Source organism: Mustela nivalis, assembly GCF_964662115.1.
Source record: "Mustela nivalis genome assembly, chromosome: 1".
NCBI lineage: Eukaryota > Metazoa > Chordata > Mammalia > Carnivora > Mustelidae > Mustela > Mustela nivalis.
Window position 1 is genome coordinate 100,798,222 of NC_139020.1, and position 16,667 is coordinate 100,814,888.

Here is a 16,667-nt window from a genome sequence, read left to right on the forward strand (position 1 = left end):
AGAGGTCACAAGTAGGCAGAGAGGGGGAAGCCAGCCCCTGCTGAGCAGAGAGCCCAATGTGGGCCTCGATTCCAGGACCCTGAGATCATGACCAGATCTGAAGGCAGAGGCTTAACCCACTGAGCCACTCAGGTGCCTAAAGGAGCAATTACCTATGTTGAATGACTAATTGAAAAACAAAATTTTCCTCTTTACAAAAATGTTGATGAATATAAGAATACAAGAAAAATCTTACTCAAGGAAGATTACCAGAGAATATTAGAATATGTTTATAATTTTCCAACATGACAAAAGGAGAATATTTGAAGAATGTAACTTGCCTCCTGTCCCACAATCTTCTGTTCTAGAGGCCATTCAGGGACTGACTCACACACTACTAGTGTATGGGCCAAATGCTGCTGACTGACACATTTTCTGCCAGCACAGTACTATAAACATTTTGAACAAATTGCAAACATTTAAAAAATTGTGAGATTTAAAAAAAATTCCTGAGTTTCTTGTAAAAGTGAATGGGCAATAATCGTGTGTGGCATATGAGTCCCCTCAAGACCACCACTCTGCATGAGTCAAGGAGATGCTATCCACATGGATATTCGGTAAATGATGGTCCCTAGAGTTATATAGCACTTTGGTCTTCAACTCCTTATCTGGCTCGGATCATTCATTTATATTACCTTGATAACCCTATTTAAGGATTCTACATACCATTAAACTGTGTACAATCACTATTACTCTTCTTCTCCCTTTGGAAATCATCAATGTCAAAGTAAAGTTCATGCAAGGGAACAAAAAGGGGTCAGAGCCAGTGAGTCACCACAGAGATGCTTCAGGGTTGATCAAAATAACAAGCATGGAAATCCATTGGCAGGCAAAGGATGGTCACAGGTATGTCTCAAATAAGAATGGTCCAGAAAACAAACTGGAAAGATAAGTGTTGTTGTTTGGTTTGGTTTTGTCTTACCGTAGGCCAGTGAGGAATGAACACAGTTATCAGCACATTATTCCCAACCCAGGAAAATAGTTGAATTACAGCAAGTCTGTCTGTATAGAAAGGGAACTAGCTAGCAACAGTACTGGGTTAAGCATCAAATCTCAAATTCTGAGAAGCAAGGAAGTGGGAAATCAAGCAGGCAGCCAAAGTTGAGGTTTAGTTGTTGGTATTGCTGTGAGTGCTAGAAACATTGTTATGTATCAGGGTGAAATCAACATCAAGCAAATCTAGTGCTAAACTCCCTAAATGGAAATCTTTGGTTCATTTAATAATATGCCTGATTAGGAATGGAATTGGTCAAATCCAGGACTGAAGGTCATACACACAAACATCAAAGCCTCAGATGGTGATTAAGTGTATTCACGCAGGCTGAACTGATAAGGGACAAAGGGTCTAAGAAATTATTAGAGTGAGACTAAAAGTAAAGTGCTGATGACTTCAAATACCCTGAAATAAATTGTAAGAGAAGAATGGCCAACATTCTTTAATTCAATTCAGAGAGTTGAGTTGTTTCTTATCACTTAATACATTTCTTTATATCCACATTGAGTCAGTCCACCTGAATTAAATACAGAATCATGGGTTAAGAGTTTTTAAAAGTTTTTTGAATATTTCCAATCCAAAGTTAATGACCCTTCCTTTTTTTTTTTTTTAAAGATTTTATTTATTTATTTGACAGAGAGAGATCACAAGTAGGCAGAGAGGCAGGCAGAGAGAGAGGGGGAAGCAGGCTCCCCACTGAGCAGAGAGCCTGATATGGGCCTCGATTCCAGGACCCTGGGATCATGACCTGAGCTGAAGGCAGAGGCTTTAACCCACTGAGCCACCCAGGTGCCCCAGTTAATGACCCCTCCTTACTAGGCAAACAAGAATGTGTTGCAGATGCTATACTGTTTGTATCCATGTTTTACTAGATATTATGGAGCTAATTCCAGTGTTGTACAAATGTAGTTAGAAGATGGAGCAGCATGGCCAACTTCGAAGATAATTGTCTCTGGGCAAATGCACAATACAATCCTAACCATAGTTCCTCCATCTGGTACTGGTTTTACAGTTGAATTTCTTAAAGACTCAGCAAAATGACAAAATGAACGAGATAGTGATTCTTTCTGTGCCAATCTAACTACTTAAGAAAAGTTACCAATTACTGTTATGTTCATCCACGTGATATTCCAGGACATGGCATGACTAACTAGAATAAACTAAACAGCCTAAGAGGGCTCAGGTCCTAAAAATAGGGTTAACCATTACAGTGAAGCAGAGATGGGAGAAACAGCTCTAAATTCTAATTGAATATTCATGTATAATAAAAAAATAACAGTGGCCAAATGCCAGCTGTTACTGAACAGAGACCTAACTTTTTCAGTACCTGGTCATATTGACATTGGTTATTTTTGATTGACCGGCATCCATTCCACCTCTTTGTGACAACTCTGTGATGTCTCTTGGAACTACGTCTCCCTATCTTTACTCCACATGGTTCAGACAGTCTGGCCTAACTTTAAGCTTCATGGGTGGACATGTAATTCAGACCTGATCAATCAGCATAGTCCATCTCTTTCATCATAATGATTGGTTCTGGAATGGTCATGTAATCCAAGTTGGTCCAGTGATACTCAACCCTAGGAGTTTTACTGAACCGTAGAGGAGAAGCTCAGAAAATCTCTTTACTAAGTTTGCTTGGCTTTGTAGTATGAAGAGCTCAAACCAATAGAGCCCACAATATCAAATGAGACAGAGAATGAAGCCAGGACAGAGCCCAATGTTGGAGAGACTTGAGTCTAATGACAATGTTTGTGCCCCTGGAGCTAACCATGCCTGAAGCTAGTATATCTCTATAGACTTTTCAGTTATGTGAGCCAGTACATTCCTGTTTTTTGCTTTAAAAAAGAATAACAGTGGCAAGCATTAGTAATCTCACTTATTAGTGACCACACACTAAATAAATGTACATTAATACTCCATATTTCATTTAAGCAGTGACGACTCAAGATTATCTGTTTGAAGAATTTTCTGGGTAATAATCTGGTTATAGGTGGGTGGAGGAGGGTGGCTTTGTCCTGAAGATTTATTTGCATAACAGGAGCACCATTTTTTTTTTTTCTATTTCTGTTGAAAAGCATTTTCCAAAAATTTGTGAGGGGAAAAATTTGGCAGCATATATTTTTTTTCACTATCTTATGAGGAGACTTTTTAACAAATTCACCCGAGGATATTTAGAAGGTACTTTGTTCAGACTTAGTGAAGATACATGTTACATGTTAATTTGTAGATTTTTACCTGATAGGCATGCAAATAATTCCTGTCCATTTGCAAAGATAACACCGAGGGATGTAGTTTACTGCCTTGTAGGCATTTTGTATCTATTAGAAAATTCATTTAATTATTCTTTTGTGTGACTGACTACATAACTCTCCATTTTCTGATTCTCTCTTTTGTACCAGCCCTACCACCTTGCTGATTATCTGATTAATGACTAAATTGAATAAAATATTTGATAATGTTCATCCTGTATGTGCATAAGTGTATGTTCTTAACTTTTGGGAAATGGTAACAGATATACATGCTGTAGGCATGACCATTGCTGTAAGCATGCTCATCACTGCCGTCATTGGGACAAAGCAACATCCGCTGAGTCTGCAGTCCTGCTGAATACTCCAGAAACAGCCGTAGATTCTCTTGTAGCCCAGAACTGACAGCTGACGCTGCTGGATGCACCATCAGAAGCAAAAAAAAAAAAAATAAATAAATAAATAATAGCTTTCTCTTCCTCCCAACTTCCCAGCCATTTTGCACAAGGTCACTTGCATAAGAAGTTTGGCAAGAGGGCCTAGAAACCTTGTAGACTACTTGCTAACTATGACATTGGTAAGAGCACAGAGGATGTTTGCTGGAGTATCATGAAAAGGAGGAGATGGAGATGAGACAAGTAACTGGGACAAGGAAAAAATAAATGCAGATGAAAGCACTAAAACCACCCTTTATAGGATCTATAAGGTACATATAATTATAAATCCCATTTTACAGGAAATGCGGGTGCAGAGAAATTAAGTAACCCACTGAAGATCACATAGCTGTTAGGCAACAAAACTGGGATTTGGATGTAGCCTTTACTCAACATTTATTATTTAGCATTAGGCTACATCTCCTCCTTTATAAGGTGGAGTACAAACTGGAGTAGTTGGCAATACAATACAGCAGTAAGTCTGTAGAAGATTAAACAAGAACTTACAGAGCCAGGTTGATGGGGTCTAGGAACTAGCAATATTTGGAAGTCAGAGCAAGCAGGTAAAAATCTGTAGCTGCTGAACTGTCCTCATCCTTACGTCTGAAACTTGGGTTCCAGTTCCAAACCTTAGAACACTTAAGAGGGAATGAAGGCAGGGGGAAGGTATAAATTACTAGGTAGAGATTCAGTCCCAGGAAAAGCCAAGAGCTCTTTACTCTCTGGGGCACAGGATTAAGGTTAGAACACCACAGGGGCCAGGTTAAAAGATCTAGTTAACTAATCGAAGTCCATATCAAGAATTCCAGGGAATATCACATTTGCATCTTAGCTGATTTTCCCCTTTTCTTGTCATTGTTCTGTAGTGAAAGGATGAGATAAACTCAGATAAGTGCTTGCTGTCCCCAAAGAATTGAAACTAAAGGCATGCTCATCACTTGTCTGATTTCTGCTAGTGTAAGAGGAACTCTGAAAAGATATCCTTAATTTAAAATACAGGTGAATGTCTGCAAAGCTATTTTTAAAATTCAGCCTAAGAGAATACTTTCAAAGAGATCTCTTATCACTTATTTATCATCCACTTGCTCATTAATTCACCTAAAAACATAAATTAATCACCAAACTAAATTTTGGGGATACAAAGACGAGTCAAACTCATTCCTTGCCTTCAAAGTGCTTACCATCCAAAGATGAGTAAAACAGGTGTAGGCAGCTATCTGCAATGTGAAGCACAATTAAGTAAATAAACAAGTAAAGAACTAGAGAAGAGAACATAATATCTCAAATTCTCTGAGGGGTGAGAAGGGGCTTATGGAAGAGGCTGCTTTGCGGTGATTCTTAAGGCAGGATCATACTATTTACACGAAAGTTCTATTTTTAAAACTTTGTAATATTATGACACTAGTAAATGTGGATATACCTCCTGTGTTTAATTGCTGTTTTCATGCTTTTAAATTTATATCCCTTGTCCAACACCCAACATAATCGCACAGATACACATGTTTGTATTTGAACTTAAAATATCTGGATAAGGGCAGGCTGAAGTGGAATAAGGCGAGGAGGGAGACGACCAGATGTCTTATACTTTTTGCTTCAAATGTGATTATTTTGATTGATATTTTTGGGACAAGTATGAAATATCTTTATAATAAATTATCTTTCTAAATAATACTTCTCCTTTTCCTACCCAGGTCAATATGATTCTGATAGGGAGAGCATGGTAGGACCAGAAACAGCAGATGGTATATAGAGCTTTGGAGCAAAGAGTTAAGGAACTTGAGGCTAATTGTTCTGGGTCCTAAATGCTTGAGTACTTGGTGTTGGGTCCATTATCAAAGGAACAAGACTGAGACAAAGTTACGCAAAGCCTTCTTCTGTGCCAAGCATTAGAAGTTAGGCTGACCGGCCAGGGAAATGAGGCTGAGACAAAGTGAAAGTAATGTAAAGCTTTATTCTATGCCAAGCATTAGAAGTCAGACTGACCGGCCAGGGCCGCCTCCAAAGAGAGCGACGCCCCTTGGTCTTACAGGCTAGTTTTTATAGAGCACAATCACAGACATCTACATATGTGGCTTTGGCTGATTGGATGTCTCCTACCTGTGTGTTTTAGTAACGGTTACCTGGAACCGATACTAGTAACTATTGAGGCGTTTATTAAACAACAAAATGGACTTGTTTTAGGTATGTGTTTTAGTAATAGTTACCTGGAACTGATATAAACAAAATGGCCTTATTTTAGGTGTGTGTTTTAGCAACAGTTACCTGGAACTGATATCAATAACTCTTGAGGCATTTATTAAACAACAAAATGTCTACCTAGGCAACATGGAGTCACTATGGCTAAGTAGGCTCAGGCAGGCCCTAGGGGGTTAACATGTTTTAATGTGTAATCGACCCCCACACTTGGAAGTCTTTTGGCTGAAAATAATAGAAAACTGACTTACTCTGGATTAAGCATGAAGGGAATTTGTTATCCAAAGTAACTGAAAGTCCATTGGAGATGTCTTTTCCAGGCACAGCTAAATCCAGGTACTTAAAGAAACTTCAGAAATATTTCTCTCTTTGTATCTTGCCCCTACTTTTCTCTAGCTGGGCTTATTTTCAGGCATCAGAATGGCACTAGCAGCCACAAGCAATATCCTATTGGTTTAGGAATTCCTATAGAAAGAAAGCTTTCCCTTCCCTCAAATTCTAGCAAAGGTCCCAGAGCTACCTTTTTTTTTTTTGGCCTGACTTCAGCCATGTCCCTTTCTGTGAAGAATCACTGATTCTAGGAGCTCTGAGAGTTATGATTGGCTAGGTCCACTTCATTTTCCCACCTCTAGAGTATCTTCCTCTGAGAAAGGGAAAGGAACAAAAAGTTTAACGGCTATGCTCAAGGTTATTATCAGAAGGGGAACTGGATTATGGGCGGGGAAACACCAATAGAAAAGCTATGCTAAGGAATTTGCAGATATGAGGAATTAGGACTTAAAATCTTTTTTAATCCCCTGGCATGAGTGAGAAATGAGAGGATCCAGCTAATGACACACAGCTACAGTGTTGGGGAAAGGCTGGATGGCTGCATGAGTGACAAAAATGACCTCAGAGACTATAGTAGATGATGAATTATTCATAAGAAAGCACCTCTCTGGTTGTTTTTAAGAGAATGAAAAAACAATCCATGTTGCAAGATACAAATGCATATTCCCAAAGTAGGTAATTTGTTCATATGGAAATCTTTAATTACTGGGGGAATAAGAAGACTTGTGTATGCAGATGATACAAAGACCCACTGTCATTAAAACACTTAACTTCTTTTTTCCTTTAAATTAATCAGGATGTGCTCTGCTTATCCATGAGCAGCAATCTATCTTTCCAGATTTTTGTTTCTTTCTAGTTCCTTCTCCACTCCACCCCTATTACTGAGTCACTAACACAGCGTTATTTTTACTGTATAAGGCAGAGACTTGTTAACGTGAGATATGTTTCCATTTGTCATCTGCTTTACAGTGAATTTCGAGTCCGTGTCTTTATCACCTTGGTTTCAGTTTTGAATGCTTCTGCTCTATTTCCCAATGTTGGTTTCAGCACTGGCAGCAGCTTTGCTGTGGGGGGTTAAGAATCATGTATCTGCTAAAGCATTTCTCATAAGCGAGTGTGCCAAAAACAAGTGTGAAAGACTGAAACACACCACACACAATTATGGGATAGAATCTAGGCTTATCCACTGCCTCACTATACCCACTGCCACCACGACTACCTCATCAGATAAGATGATGGTTCATTAAGACTTGGCATATTTTTACTACTTATTACAGTTTAGGATATATAAAATATCACCAATTACCTAAATTAATTACAGGGAATGGCTACACCATGCTCACATCTTTGAATTCTTCACTGCTGTAATTTTCTTTCTAGATACCTGTTGTTGAGGGAATGTGGGATGGAGTGGCAAGAGCTTTAAGACTCCTTTCATCATTTTTAAAATTGACGTTCCAATGTAACTAGGAATTCATGTGAATTCATTTAAAATCTAGCTTCGTTATTCTTCAATGAAAATCTGTAACACCCTCTTGCCACAACCAAGGTATTACTGCTTTTTTGAAAATATACCACAGCATGTTTGCTTGAATATCATGAATAATTAGAAATAAAATAAATTTGTCAAAATTAATGAACACATTTTGCTTTGTGAGCTATTGTCCTTTATTTTTAAATCATATTTCTATATGATACACCGTAAAAATACTCTTAATAGGTAGTAATGCTTCTTATTATTTATTAACGGCAAGTGGATGCCACCCAGCATTTTATATGCTAATACATTTGATCTCAGTTCTGGCTCCAACTTTTCTTCTACCAGATGGGCCATTTTGGACAAGTTTTAACCTCTCTAAGCCTCAGTTTTCCTTTGCAAAAAAGAAGTAGCTATTATTATTTACTCAGCATATATGGCAGGATTTTCTAAAGATTGATCATAGCAATGTAGATTAAAAAATTTTGCTAAATTATAAACTACATATAATTTTAAAATATAAAGTATATACAGCTATAGGATATGATTGAATGCAGACCATAAACTCTTTAAAGGCAAAGATTTGGTCTACTTTGTTTATAACAGTGCTTGATATAAGAGATATTCAATAAATACTTATAAATGAATGAATAAATGACTAGTCCTGGACTACTTAACATTAGGTCAGTATTATGGATTAAATTGTGTCCCCCCAAAAGATTTGTTGAAGTCTTAAACCTGGAACCTCAAAATGTGACTTTATTTGGAAATAAAGTCTCTGTCGATGTGATTGAGTTAAGATAAGGTCATATGGATTAGATTGGGCTCTAATCTATTGACTAGTATCTAAGAAGAAGAGAAAAATTTGGATTCTGGAACAGAGGAGATCCTCTGAAGACAGAGGCAGAGATTGGACTGATGCATTCATAAGTCAATGAATGCCAGCAACTACCAGAAGCTAGAAGAGTCAAAGAAGGATTCTCCCCTAGAGCCTTCAGAGAGATCATGGTTCCACTGACACCTTGATTTCATACTTCTAGACTGAGAGAGAACAGATTTCTGTTGTAAGCCACCCAGTTTGTGATACTTCATTAGCAGCCCTGAAAAACTGATATGGCCACCATCATGAAAGATGTGGCAATGTCTGTGATGATGCAGGGGATTGCTATTAGATCTCTGTCTTCATATTCAGAAATTTTATTTTGGAGAGAATTTGATTTACTTTGAATTATATGAATACCTGGAATAATTTATTATAACAGAGGTTTCTCTATTATTGTAAGGGAAAATAGCAATATTTAATAAGCATTAGATAGTAGTAATTATTCTGCCATAGACAATACAATCTTAAGCCTAGACAACTGTCTAAATCTTCTGTTTTCTGGGGCGCCTGGGTGGCTCAGTGGGTTAAGCCACTGCCTTCGGCTCAGGTCATGATCTCAGGGTCCTGGGATCCAGTCCCACATCAGGCTCTCTGCTCAGCGGGAAGCCTGCTTCCCCCTCTCTCTGTCTCTGCCTGCCTCTCCATTTACTTGTGATCTCTCTCTGTCAAATAAATAAATAAAATCTTTAAAAAATAAATAAATAAATCTTCTGTTTTCTGCCAATCACTTTCATCTAAATCATTTCTCAACATATGCTACTTAGGTGTTAACAGATCTACAATATAATTACCAAAAGATATAGGGTCAATTATTACACAAGTTATATTTCCAGATACCTGTCCTTTCTGAAAATATTTTTCTTTACCATATGCAACTTTCTGGATACAGTTTTTCATTTGCATAATTTGTATCATTAACTACTACTTGCCTATAGAGCTTATTAAACTTGATTTTTTTTTTTTTTTATGTTATGGTGCAGCTCCATCTCAAAATACTTGATGAGCACATAGAGATTTGAAGACTGGAGCAGTCTTCTCAGCCAGATTGGTTTTGGTCCACAGATTTTATGGGGCAATATCACTGATACATCTATGCTGTGGATATGACTGAATCACAAATGATGGCAATTGTTATTAAGGTAATTTAAAGCCCTGTATCAACAATTTTGTAGTCATCATTGAACAATCTTTCCCCCTTTTCTCAATGATAAAAAATATACCTCCGATTCAGAACTTATTCTTATGAGGTGCTCCCAACTTTTCAATTTAGTCTTTAAATAGAAACACATATTTTATATTAGAATATCCCCCAACGAACAGTTTTCTCTTTTCAAAGGCACTTCTGAGTTATTATACAAATATAAAAAGTTTTCCATAGGCTCATCATAAGACAGAATTTATAGAAACTTCTATCTGGGTATCCAATTAATATTCAAGGACATTTCAAATATGCCAAGATTTGTCATGAATTATGCATTCTTTTAGATTTCTATAATCTCTACTTTCTTTGAAATATGTGCTATAAATCTTGCCCTGATTTCTCCAGTTTTGATATAACATTTTTATCCAAATCAATTTTCTGTTCTAACTTTTTTCAGGGAGTAAAGAAAGTACAATGATTTGCTAAAATTAGAATTGAAGCTTTTAAAAAAATCTCAGAATGCCTTAAGTCACACAAAGTTGTTTTTGCTCTTTTTCTTTATGTGTGTAGTTGCCAGTGTTGTGTACTGGAATTTTATTTTTTAATTTTTGTGCACAGGATTGTCAGTGGTCTGCTGAAATGTATTAGGTTTCATTTCATTGGTCAGAAAAACAATAATCCTCATGCCAGTATCTAGGCTCACCCAATTAAGCTGTTCCATTAAAAACATTGCATATTATTGTATTTTTGTCCCATAAACATCAAATAGTGATAACACTTTTTTTTTTTTTCATGATATCCTGGAGTCATCTATTAATCTATGCTTGGAAGTCTAGTCAATGCATTTGTACAAGATACTCTAATAAAAAACAGAGCAAAGACAGTGTCAGATAGAGTGGGAAAAGAATTTTATAATATATTAATATGAGTCTTGATTTCTTTTTTAAAATAAACATTGTGTTGATAATATTTGCTGCAATGTTATTATTCAAAGAAACATTAGCAGCATCTGTATTTTGGCAAGAGAATTCTTAAAAATATTACCTGTCTGGGAAATTTTTGAATACTGTCTCCAATACAATTTTTTACTTTTTGTTCTACCCAATCAATGCTGAAATAAATGAACCCCTGCTTCATTTCCTCATTTTTGGAACCATATCAATAGATCAAAGAAATTAGAGATGCTTTCATTAAACTATTATTCTGCCTGAAAAAGATAATATTCCTGGTAAATTTTTAAAAAAATCATTAGAGTTTAGCAAATGGGGGTGTGGTGCGTGGGTGGCTCAGTCAGTTAAGTGTCTGACTGGATCTCAGCTCAAGTCTTGATCTCAGGGCCATGAGTTCAAACCCTGCATTAGACTCTGTGCTGGGCATGGAGCCTACTTTAAAAAAAAAAAAAAAATTGAATTTAGCAAACCAGATTTTAAAGACTTACAGACTTTTGATACAGGAAAAAAAATCTCAACTCATTTGATCACAAGAGTAATAGTGAAAAATATATTATGCAGTTACATTTTTGTAAGACTTTTTGTTTTGTTTTGCTTATAAGAACTTTTCCATTAAATTGATTGTCTATCCTTAAGTCACCTCCGTTTTATCATTTCTGCTTTTCCTATGGTATATAACTATTTATTCAAAATGTACACTGCTTAAAGTTAATAAGCATAGTAAAACCAAAGCCAAAATTTCTCACATCTAACTCCTAATTGTCAACCAAATTTTTTAAATAATTTTTAATTTTTTATTAAAATATAATGTATTATTAGCCCCAGGGGTACAGGTCTGTGAATCACCAGGTTTACACACTTCACAGCACTCACCATAGCGCATACCTTCCCCAATGTCTATAACTCCACCACCCTCTCCCTACCCGCCTCCCCACTCCATCCCACAACCCTGTTTGTTTTGTGAGATTAAGAGTCTCTTATAGTTTGTCTCCCTCCCAATCCCATCTTGTTTTATTTATTCTTTTCCTACTCCCCAAACCCCCCACGTTGCCTCTCAACTTCCTTATATCGGGGAGATCATATGATAATTGTTTTTCTCTGATTGTCAACCAAATTTTACAGGTATTCATTCCCAGTAACAGGTGAAAGAGTGTTTTTCAAAATTTCCTTTCCAATTCTTCATAGTAGCAGATCCTATATCAAAATCCATTTCTCCTTCCTGTTGCCTTTTTGCATTGGTGTTCCTCTTAATTGCCACTATGCCCCATTTGACCTTTTCCTATCTTTATAAAACTCCCAGACTTAAATAACTTGTCCAAAGTCACAAAACTGGTAAGTGTTGACACCAGTCTGTCTAACACCTAAACTCTTATTTTTTCTACTGTTTCAAAAAGTACTCCAGCAAGAGTGATTCCATCCATATACACTCATGAGTTTGTTGGCTACTCAAAGTAAATTTGTTGTAACAGCGCTTCTTAAACTTTCATGTATGTACAAATAAGGTAGGAATCTTATTAAAACTACAGATTCTGATTCTGGAGGTCTGGGGTGGGACCTGAGATTCTGAATTTCTCATGAGCTTCCAGGGGATTCAAAGACTGCCATACTTTTAGTAGGAAGGCCTTGTAAGGCCCAGCAGAGTTTGGGGGTTAGTTAACCTATTATCCAATTTTATTCGCTATTTTTCCTACAACCACTCCACAGTTTTTAGGATTTATTATCTTATTCATTGTTAAATATTTAAAAATGATCACAATGAGTCAGTTTAGATTTATTGCTATAATAAAATAAATGAGACTCAAATAAATTAATATTCAGAATTATTAGCCAATCTGTCAGTTCCTTGTGTCCTTTTTCTTTTGTAATGGAATTGGCAGAGCCATCACTAACAACAACAAAAAAAAGAATTGAGTATTATCTACTTCAACCAGCCATTTTCTCAAGAGAAAAAAGGAGGCCCAAGTGGACAATTTTGAATATGTACTATCTCCTGTCCCTTCCAATATTTTTATCCAGGTGAAAACAGGTATGAGGAATATGAACAGCCTTGAAGGAGAAGCAGTTCATCCTAGGGCAGACAGAAGAGCAGGTATGAAAGCAGGGAATGGGCTATCCTAAAAGAAGCATGGGGTGGCAGCAGGTAAAGGTAGGGGGGAAGAGCTTTAAGAACCAGATAAACCTAAGTTGGAACAATGGCTTACTGTGTTCCCTGGGCATATGATTTTGGACAAGTCATTGATCCTGGTTGAGCTTAGTTTTCTAATCAGCAAACATTTATCTGGCAGTGTTGTTAAGATTAAGAGAATAATGGATGTCAAAGGACCTGGTACATAGAGTAGGCAAGACACAGTTTAATTTTTTGCTGTATCTGTCTGAAGATGAGCTGCTAAGCGCTGATTTTATGCACACAGACTTGAGGAGGTTTTTCCCGGAAAAATCCCATCTTGAAAGAATCCTTCATTCATCTTTGCTGAGCCTTCACCAAAGCAGCTAAGTAGATGGCAGAGAAAAATTAAAACCCTAGGCTGACTTACATTGTTCATTTCCCTCAAATGTGTCCTTGATACTGGCCAGAAATCTATTCTTCCAATAAGCTTGGTCACCCATCCATAGTAACTAGCAGATCATAACTTTTCTCTCATTCTCTGACCTTTCCTCTCCTCCTATCACGGCCATTTTCTATTAATGCCATTGCCTAAGAAATCCTAAAGAAAATGTAAGTTATCTGCAGTTAGGAGAAGTTAAGTGCTTCCCTATGCTTTGTCACCAAATTTACAATGTATTTTCCTACTCCATTTCCATCCCTTTTTCCTGGATGGCTCCTGTTATGGGCTGAGTTGTGTCCTCCCCAAACTCACATTTTGAAGTCCTAACCTCTAGTACTTAGAATGTGACTGTATTTGGAGATAGAGCCTTTAAAGAGGGAATTACGGTAAAAAGAGATTACATGGGTGGGCCTCCATCCAATATGACTGGTGTCCTTTTTTTTTTTTTTAAGATTTTATTTATTTGACAGAGAGAGAGAGAGAGATCACAAGTAGCCCTAGAGGCAGGCAGAGAGAGGGAAGGGGAAGCTGGCTCCCCGAGGAGCAGAGAGCCTGATGCAGGGCTCCATCCCAGGACCCTGAGATCATGACCTGAGCTGAAGGCAGAGACCCAACTCACTGAGCCACCCAGGTGCCCCTGGCTGGTGTCCTTTTAAGAAGAGGATGTTGTACAGATCAAGGAGTGATCATGTGACCATGTGACAACACAGTGAGAAGATAGCCATTGCAAGCCAAGGAGCAAGGCCTTAGGAGAAAATAAATCATACCTAAACTCCAGAGCTGTGAGAGAATTAATTTTTGTTGTTGAAACCACCCAGTGTATGGCATTTTGTTGTGGCGGTCCTAGCAAACTAACACAGCCTCATTCAAGACTCAGCTTAAGTGTCTCTTAAAAGAAAATACATCCCAATCTAAATTAAGCTTTTGAACATACTGTATGTTTCTCCATAGCACTTATCACAATTGGCAATGATATATAGATTTGTTTATGTCTATCTTCCTTAATAGATTTTAAGATCTTTTTTTTTTTAAAGATTTTATTTATTTATTTGACAGAGAGAAATCACAAGTAGGCAGAGAGGCAGGCAGAGAGAGAGGAAGGGAAGCAGGCTCCCCGCTGAGCAGAGAGCCCGATGTGGGACTCGATCCCAGGACCCTGAGATCATGACCTGAGCCAAAGGCAGCAGCTTAACCCACTGAGCCACCCAAGCGCCCCAGATTTTAAGATCTTGAGTAAAGAATGGAACTAGTGGTAGCATCAAGGGATGGGAAGGTAGCTATCCCCCCTCTATTATTTCCCTATGTTTATTTGATATGGATAATTGGAATTTTGTCAGTGCTGAGTCAAGTGTGCAAAAAACACTCAAAATAAGTTCTCCGCCTCATTTCAACAAGTTTTTACTTCTAAATCTCTTTTATATGGAAACTGTATACACAGAAATTGTAAAACTAATTCACTAATTGTAAAAGTAATTCACTGCTATATTCCTAGGACCTAGCACTATACCTGATACACAGCTCGTGATCAGTAAATTTTTCGGGAAAGAAGGAATGAAGGATGGAAGGAAGGGAGAGAGGTAAGGAGGGTGAGAGGAAAAGAGGAAGTAGTTGTGACTGTAAGGAAAACCAATACCTGCCAATAGAGACATCTCAGATATAGCTGATGTGAAGTGAGTAGACAACTTTCCATTTAGGGGTTTTTAACATGGAGTTTATGAACATAATGTCGGCAGGAGGTAGCTGGTTTGCCTGGTTCATCCTGTTCTTTTCACCTCTGAATGTATTCTAATTTATTGAGCACTGTGGTGATTAATTTTACGTGTCAACTTGACTGGGCTACAGGGTGCCCAGGTATTTGTTTGAAACATTATTCTGAGTGTGTGTGTAGGCTGTTTGTAGATGAGATTAATATTTAAATTGGTAGAATGGGTAAATCAGATGACCCTTCCCAATGAGGATGGGTATCATACAACCCACTGAGGGCCTGGATAGAACAAAAGATAGAGTAAGAGAAAATTTCCTTGTCTGACCAACTATCCTCAAGCTAGGACATCAGTTCTCTGCCTTCAACTTGGACACGGGCTGGAATTGACACCATTGTCTCTCTCTAGAATCCAGCTTGCTGACTATGATCCTTGGACTTCTCAATTTTCATAACTGTATAAGCCAATTCCTTATAATAAAATTTTTTGTATTTATCTGTACATCTTCATCTATCTATATATTATATAAATATTTTATAAATAAAATATTCATTCTGTTTCTCTGAAGAACCCAGTCTAATAACACCTAGCAGATATTTATGGATACTTAGAGATGAAAAGGGGAATTATAGAAACTTTTATTCCTCAAACCATTACAATATGATAGCCATCTGAGTGAGTTCTTATAATTTGAAACAGATTGTGTAAGTCAGTGTTTACCAATGCAACAAAAGTTCTTGGGAATTTTATGTGGAATGTTCCATTGTATGCATTTCTATATTTATATGTTTCTCCATAATGAAGATGCTAGGTTTTTATCAGTTCTTTTTTAACGTTTTATTGTGAAAAAATTTAAACATATACAAATACAGAGAGAATAGTATTATAAACCCTCATGTACCCATTAACCCAGTTTCAATAATTATCAACTCATGACCAACCTTATTTTATCCTCCTCACCCTGATTATTTTGAAACAAATCATATCATCTCATGAAAAAATGCCAAACAGCTAATTTACAAATATATTTTTAGAACACGATCCTCTACTGATTTTAGGATTGCCTTATATTTCTACTTTGAGTTGAATAATGGATTTATTAATTTTCTATTATTTTTTCCCTACAGACATCCTCCTGTGTATGGAGAAAAAGTAAATCATTTTGCCAACTACTTAGCCACATTATTTTATTTAGGTAGACAGAATATAAGTAGAGAGTCAAACTTGGCTTGTTACTAAGTATGTGACTTTGGTAAGATTTTAGCTGTCTTTGTCTCAATTTGTTCATCCCTAAAACAAGAAAATAGTTGAGGAGTGTATCTGTGACATGCACTCACAGGTACATAAAATAAATATTTTATTTAATAATAAAATATTATTAATATTACTATTATTTCATGTTAAAACCAGAGCTAGAATACACAGGTGAAAGTGATGACTTATCTATAATTCTTGTAGTTACTAGTAACTCCAATAGCTGAGTATATAGCAGGTGCTCAGAAAATGTCACCAAGAAGCAAAGAAGTCATCTTTTCCTCTTTCCATCTTAGAGAATGTCAGGTGTCCTCATGTACACCTGAGCTTATAATAGCTTTTCCCTGTGTCAAGGGGATAACAGTGCAGATTGATCTCCTCTCTAATGGTGGGTGCACAGACTCTCAGCTTACATCTGGTGATAAATAATGAGGCAAGCTAACAGATCCAGCCTGCAGTCAATTATTCCAGGTC

At 37.0% G+C, this 16,667-nt stretch overlaps 1 long non-coding RNA gene across 1 annotated transcript in view; it reads left to right on the plus strand.

Moving 5' to 3' along the window:
* The window catches only part of LOC309871527, a 59,598-nt gene extending 44,776 nt beyond the window's left edge, over positions 1–14,822 (plus strand). The window contains exons 2-4 of the long non-coding RNA XR_014315325.1: positions 9,580–9,738; positions 12,707–12,779; positions 14,729–14,822. This is a non-coding gene — a long non-coding RNA (uncharacterized lncRNA). The remainder of the gene's footprint in view (positions 1–9,579; positions 9,739–12,706; positions 12,780–14,728) is intronic.
* Positions 14,823–16,667: the final 1,845 nt, after the last annotated feature.